Raw genomic sequence first — 12,453 nt, forward strand, 5'->3', positions numbered from 1 at the left:
GGTTGCCATAGCCCATTGGAGACAGGCCTTTGTTTGTTCGATTGTGGCCGTAATAAGAGAAAGTGTTTAACAAGCAGAGACTTGTAAAGGAAATAGAACCCCAGCCAGAAAGTCATACTATAATCAAACGGCTTAAAATATTCAATCGTGCATATTGATCTTAGACGACTGTCTTTTCACTGTATTTATCACCACAATGTTTTAACATTATTTTAGTATTAAATTGTTCTAGTATTGCTATTATTCTTTGTGGTAGCTATTTAGACTTGGAAGTTGTTGCGAGTGAAGAGTGTGGGCCATTTGTATGAGAGAATTTTTGATGGTTTTTTATACTATTTTTTTATACTATTTCAACTAAGAATAAATTTGTACAAAATTCATATTCAGTTGCATGTACCTCCATTTATTTAGCCAGATAGTTTACACGCTAATTTATATGGAACTTTCCTAAGATATATATTCTGCTGGGCTATTTTTAACGTTAGTTTATTAACCCATAGCTAGGTATCCTTAGTGTACTTTTAGTGCCACTTTTACGGTTGCCTCCAGGCTGGCTGGAAGTTGGACCGTAGAAAAGGATGCTCCTAGCGCTCACCAAAGGAGCAGCAGCACCGTAGACACTCTAACTACTGCGTAGCCACCATCAGTAATGCAGACTATATGAACCACCGCTGCTGGGCTGGTATCTCGCCGTCTGCTCTGCGCCCTGGACCTACAACCAGGCTCCAGTAGGCGAACCTCTTCCTTCTGTAGCAATCCCTGTAGCTAAGGGAGTATGAAAAACATAGCAATCCCTGTAGTGATTATAAGCTGTATCCTACAAACATGAGTCAAAGCTTCAAGTTAGAGGGTCAACATAGGTCTGAAGTGCTGGAGCACACAGCCTGCTTTTTATTGAGGTTACATGCAAACAGGACACTCTCAGGGGGAGGCATAAAATCCCCCATCACACATTTGATATTAGATAGAGAGACACTCCCTTTGACAGGCCACAACATTACTTCAGCAGATAACATTTTACACACAATAAAACAATGCAGTCCACCTTATCACTACTAGAAGTCTGATTAGACAATGGGAATGTTTTATCACTAAACTTAATTAGAGCTGATCCCAGCAAACTTGTATTTAGAATGCTTCTTGAAATCTTCCAGGGGCCATAGTCATGTGGAAGGAGGCTGGCAAATAGGCTTCTCCAAAATCCAGGGAAGCAGGGCAATTTTCCATTTAAAGGGCCAGTTACAAACAGCAGTTTGTAACAGCCACCTACACTCCACGTATTCAGATTCCGTGGTGACAAATGCAAAGTCCCCAGGGTTAGTAAAGCACTACTTGATAAGGTGCCCAACAGCAGAAACAAAGCATATCATCAATAAATAAGCATAAGCAAGCGGTATGCGATTGTTAGCTGTTAAGGGGTGTAGCAAATGGAGATATGCAAAGTCACTTAAGCAGAAAGCAAGAAGCAGGTAAGCAGCGAGTGGTCAAGTTTATGCAGCGTGGAGTGGCAGGCAAAACAAAGCACATGTATCAAGCTATCAAAGAAAGGGTACAGGAGGATACTTGCTGTTAAAATAGTACCCCTCTGTCAACTGCACCCTTTCAAGGCTGTGACAGTTTACCCGCAGTCTTATCGTAACTCCTGATCGCCTTTAAGACCTCTCCCCAGCCGTTTCCTTCACTCTGTGTACTCAGCAATCATCTGTTATCCTCCAAGTGATTTTGGAAACGCCTTGTACCGTGCTGGTGTATTTTTCATAAACACGCTATCACACCAGAAAGTTTGCTGCTTTATTCCTCTGTATCGCAACCCGGTTCAGCAGTGAGCTCCGCCAAACAGCATGGACATCACGTGGGTCGGCTAAACAAACACCGACACGTGTTTCACCCCTGTAGTCCCTTAAGGGATTTCCCTTGAATTCACCATGTATGCCTATTTGATGTCATATTTCGATAGTGCTGCGTCATCTCTCTTTTTAATTGTTTAATAAAATACTATATAATTATACTGTATAAATGAGTCTTTTTTTTTTTTTTTTTTTTTATAATTTACTATATTTACGAAAGTGACATTGTTAAATATTAAGACATTTCTGTTTCGTATATATTATTTTATTTTCCTACCATAACTAATACCCTAGACAAAGTATATAGTGGGAATTTCAAATCCAAAACCCCAAGAAGTGCAAACAGGCAGCGGCATTGCAAGTATCCTTAACGGGGCAGTAAACACAAACACCTTGAGATTTTTTATATAAAATGTTGGTAGCTGTGCATAATGAAACAATTTGACATATTATCATTATTTATTTTGCCCCTTTCATGTAAGTTTGAATATAGATCAATTTCTAACTCTCAGACCTTGAGATACACCCTGCTGACTTCTCAAGGCTAGGACCGTGGTACATATCTGTCCCTTAATAACAACTGAAACGTTATGGCTAGCCTTGTTGTCTATGGGCTAAACCCCAGACTGGCTTCCCACATAAGGCAAATGGGGGGGGGGTTGAGTTTGGCTATTGACAAATAATTGCAGTAAAAATATTGTTTATTTGTTTTTTTTAAAATAAGACCTGACAAATGCCTTGTAATTACAAAATGTTTACTTCCCCTTTAATGACCTGAAAGGAAGATTGTGTTGAGAATAATGCAGCACTATAAACAAGGTTGTGTGAAAAATGCCAGGTCAAGCAATGGTCTAGATTCAGTAAAACCATTAGTAATTATAATATTTTTAGGAAAAAACTGCAACATTGTAAGTCACAAATTGCAGAGCTCATAAAGATTTGTTAAAGACCACAAAAAAGAGGAGGTGCCTCATGGTGCAGGGTGCAGTAATTTCAATAAACATTCTGAGAATGTTATTTTTATTTTAACTTTTTTCATGAATGAAGAACAAAACTATTACAATTATTATTATTTTTAAATAAAAAAAGGGGTGTTCACATTGCTTGAAAGTGATATGGTATATGACAAGATGTTTGAATGGTAAGGCTCAAAGGTCTTTATATACTGTATATGTGTGTATATTTGTACATTTGTATATATATATATATATATATATATATATATATATATATATATATATATATATATATACAGTATCTAACAAAAGTGAGTACACCCTTCAAATTTTTGTAAATATTTTATTATATCTTTTCATGTGACAACACTGAAGAAATGACACTTGGCTACAAGTAAAGTAGTGAGTGTACAGCTTGTATAATAGTGTAAATTTGATGTCCCCTCAAAATAACTCAACACACAGTCATTAATGTCTAAACCATTGGCAACAAAAGTGAGTACACTCCTAAGTGGAATTGTCCAAATTGGGCACAATTAGTCATTTTCCCTCCCCGGTGTCGTGTCACTCATTAGTGTTACAAGGTCTCAGGTGTAAATGGGGAGTAGATGTGTTAAAGTTGTTGTTATCGCTCTCACACTCTCTCATACTGGTGAATGGAAGTTCAACATGGCACCTCATGGCAAAGAACTCTCTGAGGATCTGAAATAAAGAATTGTTGCTCTACATAAAGATGGCCTAGGCTATAAGAAAATTGCCAAGACCCTGAAACTGAGCTGCAGCACGGTGGGCAAGACCATACAGCGGTTTCACAGGACAGGCTCCACTCAGAACAGGCCTCGCTATGGTCAACCAAGGAGGTTGAGTGCACGTGCTCAGCGTCATATCCAGAGGTTGTCTTTGGGAAATAGACCTATGAGTGCTGCCAGCATTGCTGCAGAGGTTGAAGGGGTGGGGGGTCAGCCTGTCAGTGCTCAGACCATACACCGCACACTGCATCAAATTGGTCTGCATGTCTGTCGTCCAAGAAGGAAGCCTCTTCTAAAGATGATGCACAAGAAAGCCCGCAAACAGTTTGCTGAAGACAAGCAGACTAAGTACATGGATTACTGGAACCATGTCCTGTGGTCTGATGAGACCAAGATAAACTTATTTGGTTCAGATGGTGTCAAGCGTGTGTGGCGGCAACCAGGTGAGGAGTACAAAGACAAGTGTGTCTTGCCTACAGTCAAGCATGGTGGTGGGAGTGTCATGGCCTGGACCTGCATGAGTGCTGCCGGCACTGGGGAGCTACAGTTCATTGAGAGAACCATGAATGCCAACATGTACTGTGACATACTGAAGCAGAGCATGATCCCCTCCCTTCGGAGACTGGCCTGCAGGGCAGTATTCCAATATGATAACAACCCCAAACACACCTCCAAGACAAACACTGCCTTGCTAAAGAAGCTGAGGCTAAAGGTGATGGACTGGCCAAGCATGTCTCCAGTCCTAAACCCTTATGAGCATCTGTGGGGCATCCTCAAATGGAAGGTGGAGGAGCGCAAGGTCTCTAACATCCACCAGCTCTGTGATGTTGTCATGGAGTGGAAGAGGACTCCAGTGGCTACCTGTGAAGCTCTGGTGAACTCCATGCCTATATTGACACTTTGGGTCCAGTTTGGACATTTCAACTTAGGGGTGTACTTTCATGGAACACGGTCACACAGTGGCAGACCTGAGATTTACCCTGATTGACCATGTCCCCCCTTTAACCCGGGAAGGGGATAGAGGGAAATTACTCCTGAAAAAGGAAGCAGAATGGATATTCAAGTTGGACACCATCCATCCAAGGGGCCTGAACATGGGCATTGACTGGCACTGTTGCATCTAAACTCTGAGCCACACTCCCATTTGATTATCGTGCTCTACTCTGGGTGTAGCTCACTAACATTTTAATTTACCGATTCAGAGACTATGTCGCAGATATATGTATGTATTCCATCTTGATACTGTTTGGCACTTATGTGAATGTATTTATTTAAGGGCATTGAGGGGCATATATATGTGTGTATGCTCATTTATATTATTGCCATATGAGCCTTGACTGATTCGGGCATGATCCAATACACACTCTCCATAAAGATTTGGGGGTACCTGCAGTCCTAGCTATCTCCCTATCACATTATGCCCCCATTGGGTATAGGGGAACCCTCTCTGTGGTGTTTAGGCAAACATTTTTTAATACAAACATACCCCTCTTACAACTATTAGCAGATGCTTATTTCCTTGATGCACCTGACCACTCCTAGGAGTAGTTACATACCACACCTTCTTTATATATATATATATATATATATATATATATATATATATATATATATATATATATACTTCTACTGACTTACCTATCCACATACAATTATTTGCAGGATGTGTTATTGTAGGATTATTATAGTTAGAGATCAATATGCTCTTTTGCTATTACTACCACAGATCCAGTACTCCTATGACACTGGAGCTGACATCTAGCATTGGTTTCTCTCAATACACTCTACTTCTAGCCACCTTGGCTCAGTATATAAGGTTGACATGGTCCTTAACAGGCCCAGGGGGTTTTCTTACTCTGGTGCGGCTACTACACTCACATGTTTTAATGACAGCTATCCCATATTTAAACCCTTTTTGCATTATCAGTTACAATTATCACAGTATGATTCTTTGCGATACCGGGACCATTTTAGGGGCCTGCCCTGACCTCCCTATAAGAGGAACTTAGCGTGTGTGGGGGCGAGACACAATACTCCTGTCATTTACTGCACAGTCAAATTCCACACCTCTACATTTACACTGAGCATTCTCTCAGCAATATCGGGCCCCCTAGCTTCTCTCTGTTTAACACATTAGGCTGACTCGATGTCCTGTATATTGTGGTGGTTAACTGCATATGACTCTGGGGACAGCACAGCTTCCTGTGAGCGCCGGTGAGCACCCAGGGCTGAGCATGTTACAGGGTCATGGGATGTGTACCCGGTCCGGTGTGAAAGTGCAGTCCCCTTCCATGTTTTGTATATGTCTGGGGTGATTAAATAAGCCTGTGCACCCTTCCCTTGTTCCCAGTTTGTTTGGATTTGAGAGCTTGCATTGTGTGGCTGTTTTAGGGTCTCAGGTATTGGAAAGGACCTTGACGTGGTACCTGAGCTTGTCCCATTTGGCCAGATGCGGTAACTAACCTTTCCATTTTTGCTTTTAAATCTTAGCTGAGAGCTTGTAATTGAGTGCTGGACTTTCTCTGTGTGTTGTATTAATTTGTTTTGTAATTTGCCCTATGGTTTTTGCACCCAGACCTGTCTGGGGTACCTGAGCTTGTCCCATTTGGCCAGATGCGGTAACTAACCTTTCCATTTTTGCTTTTAAATCTTAGCTGAGAGCTTGTAAGTGAGTGCTGGACAACACAGCTCACCCGTAATAGGCATTTATACCCCATTTTTTGCTTAATAAAGTGTTTTTGCAATTAGAACGTTTGGCACACTTTGTTTCAGTCCGCTCCTTGTCCCAAATACTGGCCGGTCAGGGGTATTTAATATAACCTTCACATATGGGCTATAATCTGTACACATTTGTACACACTATACGGCTGGCATATGACACTACTCCTACTAGGTTCACTACACCCTGGGTTCGACATTTAGTGTTCATTTGCTGTCTCCAGATTTACACACTATACATTTGTAACGTATGGCACATGATACAATGTTTTCATGCCAAATAGAAGTTAGAATGTTATTTACTTGTTTTAAAGTTAATCACTGCATTTTGTCTGCTGCTATTAAATAATTGAATCAGTATCATCTGCCAATAAGTGGCTAGCATGTAAAGTGTTTTCTTACTAGATGTTTTTTGTTCACTTTAACTAGGTGTTTGTGTTTCTGATTTGCTTAATTGGTTACAGGCCAGGCATATGCTGCCTAGCAACTAATTTTGGCGTTTTTTTAACAGGGGGATTTTTAAACGTCACTGCAAATAAATCAATTCTTATATTTAAGACCAGAGAGTGCTGTCTTCTGTTTACTATATTATTACCCACATTCAAGCACCCTGGCATTTGTGATGCAGTTCGTGAGAGTGCACTTGTCCTAGTATCCTATGTATATACTTACATACATGTATATGTATGTGTTAATATGTGTATATACACACATTAACACATAAATATATATGTATATAATAATATACATATATAATTAAAATTTCTGGTTTTACGGCATGAGAACGAGGTGGCTGTCGTGAGCTTGATGCTTCCGTGCAATGCGAGCGCAAGATCACGTTCACATTGCACCTAACTTGTAATACCAGTGCACTTTGCGTGTGCTGGTGTTACTCAGTTGAGCACAAATATCGCTTTAGCGTAAGTGATATTTTGCAGTCAACTCTTAATCTGGCCCTATATGTTTTTATATTACATTAACATATAAATTATGTTTTCATCAAATAAATATTTAAGTTTTAAGAGCGCTCATTGTACAAAGTATCTTATTAATACATTATTTAGCTCAATTTAGCAATGTAATAATAACAATAATAATAATATTAAATAATAATAAAAAATAATAATGTAATATATTAATCACCTGAATTATTTTTAAAGATCTATGCAGTGGAATGCAAAAATATTAGCGCTATTGCACTATAAAGGGATAAGAAAGTCCAAATTAAACTTGCATTATTCAGATAGAGCATACAGTATAATTTTTAATACACTTTTAAATTTACTTTTTTTTCAAATGTACTTTGTTCTCTTGGTATCTGATTATGTACATATACTACACTAGTGGGATCTGGCTGGTGATTGATGCCTGCACACATTTGTCTTATGTGTTTGGCTCATTGGAAGTGCTCAGCTAGCTCCCAGTAGTGCATTACTGCTCCTTCAGCAAAGAATAACAAGAAAATGAAGACATTTGATCATAGAAGTAAATTGGAAAGCTGTTTAAAATTGTATGCTCTATCTGAATCAAGACAGAAAAATGTGGGGTTTCATTTCCTTTTAAGATCACTCAAGCATAATCTATAGTGCTTCTATTTTTGTGCTCATATTACAGTAGCTTTTCGATCGATGGTCTAGGGTGCTCCAACATCTGCGTATTGGATAGCAAAGGTGCTCTAAATCCTTCATGTAATAGGCTTTTATGGGGGCATGCAGTAAACTTCATGTTGGATATTGCTTGAGTGCTAAACTGATGGGGCGCTAAACTGAAGGTGCACAAGTAGCTGAGTTCTTCATGTAGTTCGGTGCTATACTATTAATAATAATGGTTTACTTCTGGTCTTTATAAACCTCCCATTACAGAGAGAATACATTCCATAGAATAATATTGTTGGCAGAACTTGTATGTAGCAGAAATCCTAGCAAGGACACTCACACTAGTTTGAGCTACAATAGCTGTAAGGTATGCGCTCAAACAGATAAACCCCCTGCTATAACCTGGGTTTATCTGACTGCACACCTTACTGCTATTGTAGCTCCAACTAGTGTGAGTACCATTGCCAACAGTATACTGTTCTCAGGGCTGGCTCAACCGGGGGACCAAGTGGGTCCAATGGACACATGCAGCACTTGACAAGGGGCATCACTACAGTGACTGATTCACCACTCCTGTCCTCTGTCTCCATGAGGGAAGTCACAGGCTCCCAGCAGCGTAACCTCATAATGCACAAAGACACAGAACCAGTTGTACATAAGCATTGGTTGCATGCAGGTAGAAAGGCTTAGTAAGGTCAGCAGCCAGGCTAGTAGGTTGATATGCTAATCAGTATTGTTACTATTGGGGGCTTCATTTCATTCTTGGACCCAGGCAGCACAATATCTTGAGTCGGCCCTGGCTGTTCTGCCAACAGTATTATGCTATGGTACTTTTTCTCTTTTTTCTTTTGCATTTTATTTTCAACTATAAGAAGAAAACACCTTTATATATTCCTCCAGAAATAATCAAACAATAGTATTGTCTTTTTTTGTTTCTTTTTTGTTGGGTGTTCAGTGTAACACTATATCACTTTTTTGTCTCAGGAAGAAAATATTTATCTATATTTATTAATATATTTAAGACTATTCAGTCAGCTCTCACTTGGCATCCAACAGAGGGTTTGTAAAGCTGCGTGTCCATTGAGATCCAAGTCTTATACCTAGATCCTTTGTGCCAGTCTAAAATCCTTTGTAATGTTATTGCCTTATATAAGGTTTCAAAATTTGAAACACTAAACCCTCACTGATCTGCAGGTCTGTACATTACCAATCTCCTAACTTAAGGTTTCACAGTTCCCAAAATAAATGCATTAATTTTATGGGCTAACGCCGTAACATAAAACTCTTAACTAAAGTGCTAAAAAGTACACTTACACCCATAAACTACCTATTAACCCCTAAACCGAGCCCCCCCCTCCCACATCGGAAACACTTAAATAAAAATTTTAACCCCTAATCTGCCGACCGGACATTGCTGCCACTATAATAAATATATTAACCCCTAAACCGCCACACTCCTGCCTCACAAAAACTAGTTTAATTTTATTAATCCCTAATCTGCCGTCCCTAACATGGCCGACACCTATCTACATTTATTAACCCCTAATCTGCCGACCCCAACATTGCTGCTACTATATTAAATTTATTAACCCTAAACCTAAGTCTAACCCTAACACCCCCTAATTTAAATATAATTTAAATAAAACTAAATAAAATTACTACAATTAAATAAATTCATCCTATTTAAAACTAAATACTTACCTATAAAATAAACCATAAGATAGCTACAATATAACTAATAGTTACATTGTAGCTAGCTTAGGGTTTATATTTATTTCACAGGCAACTTTGTATTTATTTTAACTAGGTACAATAGTTATTAAATAGTTATTAACTATTTAATAACTTCCCAGTTAAAATAAAGACAAATTTACCTGTAAAATAAATCCTAACCTAAATTACAATTACACCTAACACTACACTATCATTAAATTAATTACAATTAAATTAAATAAACTAAAGTACGAAAAACAACAAACACTAAATTACAGAAAATAAAAAAATAATTACAAGTTTTTTAAACTAATTACACCTAATCTAATCCCCCTAATAAAATAAAAAAGCCCCCCAAAATAATAAAATTCCCTACCCTATACTAAATTACAAATAGCCCTTAAAAGGGCCTTTTGCTGGGCATTGCCCCAAAGTAATCAGCTCTTTTACCTGTAAAAAAAAAATACAATACCCCCCACATTAAAACCCACCACCCACACACTCAACCCTACTCTAAAACCCACTCAATCCCCCCTTAAAAAAACCTAACACTACCCCTTGAAGATCACCCTACCTTGAGACGTCTTCACCCAGCCGGGCACAGCCAATAGGATTTTTCCTACCTTAATTTCGATTGGCTGATAGCATCCTATCAGCCAATCGGAATTCAAGGGACGCCATCTTGGATGACGTCATTTAAAGGAACCTTCATTCTTCGCTTGGACTTCTTTTGAAGAGGATGCTCCATGTCGGCTGGATTGAAGATGGACCCGCTCCGGATGGATGAAGATAGAAGATGCCGTCTGGATGAAGACTTCTGCCGCTTGGAGGACCTCTTCTGCCCGGATCGGATGAAGACTTCTGCCCCTTTGGAGGTCCACTTGTGCCCGGCTGGGTGAAGACTTCACAAGGTAGGGTAATCTTCAAGGGGGTAGTGTTAGGTTTTTTTTTAAGGGGGGATTGGGTGGGTTTTAGAGTAGGGTTGGGTGTGTGGGTGGTGGGTGGTGGGTTTTAATGTGGGGGGGTATTGTATTTTTTTTTTTACAGGTAAAAGAGCTAATTACTTTGGGGCAATGCCCCGCAAAAAGCCCTTTTAAGGGCTATTTGTAATTTATTATAGGGTAGGGAGTTTTATTATTTGGGGGGGGGGGGCTTTTTTATTTTATTAGGGGGATTAGATTAGGTGTAATTAGTTTAAAATTCTTGTAATTATTTTTTTATTTTCTGTAATTTAGTGTTTGTTGTTTTTCGTACTTCAGTTTATTTTATTTAATTGTAATTAATTGTAGGTAGTTTATGTAATTAATTTAATGATAGTGTAGTGTTAGGTGTAATTTATGTTAGGATTTATTTTACAGGTAAATTTGCTAGGAAGTTATTAAATAGTTAATAACTATTTAATAACTATTGTACCTAGTTAAAATAAATACAAAGTTGCCTGTAAAATAAAAATAAATCCTAAGATAGCTACAATGTAACTATTAGTTATATTGTAGATATCTTAGGGTTTATTTTATTGGTAAGTATTTATTTTTAAATAGGAATAATTTATTTAATTGTAGTTATTTTATTTAGATTTATTTAAATTATATTTAAATTAGGGGGCGTTAGACTTAGGTTTAGATTTAGGTTTAGGGGTTAATAACTTTATTATAGTGGCGGTGACGTTGGCGGCGGTAGATTAGGGGTTAATAAATGTAGGTAGGTTGCGGCGACGTTGGGGGGGGCAGATTAGGGGTTAATAAATATAATATAGGGTTCGGCGATGTTGGGGGCAGCAGATTAGCGGTTCATAAGTATAATGTAGGTGGCGGCGGTGTCCGGAGCGGCAGAGTAGGAGCTAATAATTATAATGTAGGTGGAGACGATGTCGGGGACGGCAGATTAGGGGTTAATAAGTGTAATATTAGGAGTGTTTAGACTCGGGGTTCATGTTAGGGTGTTAGGTGTAGACATAAAATTCCTTTCCCCAAAGGAATCAATGGGGCTGCGTTAGGAGCTGAACGCTGCTTTTTTGCAGGTGTTAGGTTTTTTTTCCAGCTGCCTCAGCCCCATTGTTTTCTATGGGGAAATCGTGCATGAGCACGTTTAGCCAGCTTACCGCAACCGTAAGCAGCGCTGATATTGAGGTGAGATGTGGAGCTAAATTTTGCTCTACGCTCACCTTTTTGCGGCTAACGCCGGGTTTAAAAAAACCTGTAATACCAGCGTTGTCTTAAGGGAGCGTTTAAAAAAATGCTCGTTAGCAATGCACCCCTGTTACCGCAAAACTCGTAATCTCGCTGTATGTTTGTTACATTTTTGTTCTTAATAATGCTTTTTTTTTAAAAAAAGTGTACCTGCAATGTGCTATCAATTCTAAATGCCATTAACCCCTTGAATGTTTTAATGCAGTTCTACTACACAATTTTTATATACAGAATGAGCATTCCTTGCTTTTCATTCTGTAAACTCTGTAAAGCGCAATCTAGTGCAGATTGTGCACACACACACTTGCTCTGTAAGGTGCGATGATATCACTGTCCAAAGTATGTAGTGTTGTAAATTATTATGCCTGATGTCCTTTCATTCATCTGCACTAGTTTAGGCACCCCTGACAATTTCCATGATTTTCATTTATAAATAATTGGGTGTTTGAATCAGCAATTTCATTTTGATCTACCAAATAACTGAAGGACACAGTAATATTTCAGTAGTGAAATGAGCTTTATTGGATTAACATAAAACGTGCAATATGCATCAAAACGAAATTAGACAGGTGCATAAATTTGGGCACCCTTGCTATTTTGTTGATTTGAATACCTGTAACTACCTAGCACTGATTAATTGGAACACACAATTGGTTTGGTGAGACCATTAAGCCTTGAACTTCATA

This window comes from Bombina bombina, chromosome 1 (genome assembly GCF_027579735.1).
Source record: "Bombina bombina isolate aBomBom1 chromosome 1, aBomBom1.pri, whole genome shotgun sequence".
In the NCBI taxonomy this organism is placed as follows: Eukaryota; Metazoa; Chordata; class Amphibia; order Anura; family Bombinatoridae; genus Bombina; species Bombina bombina.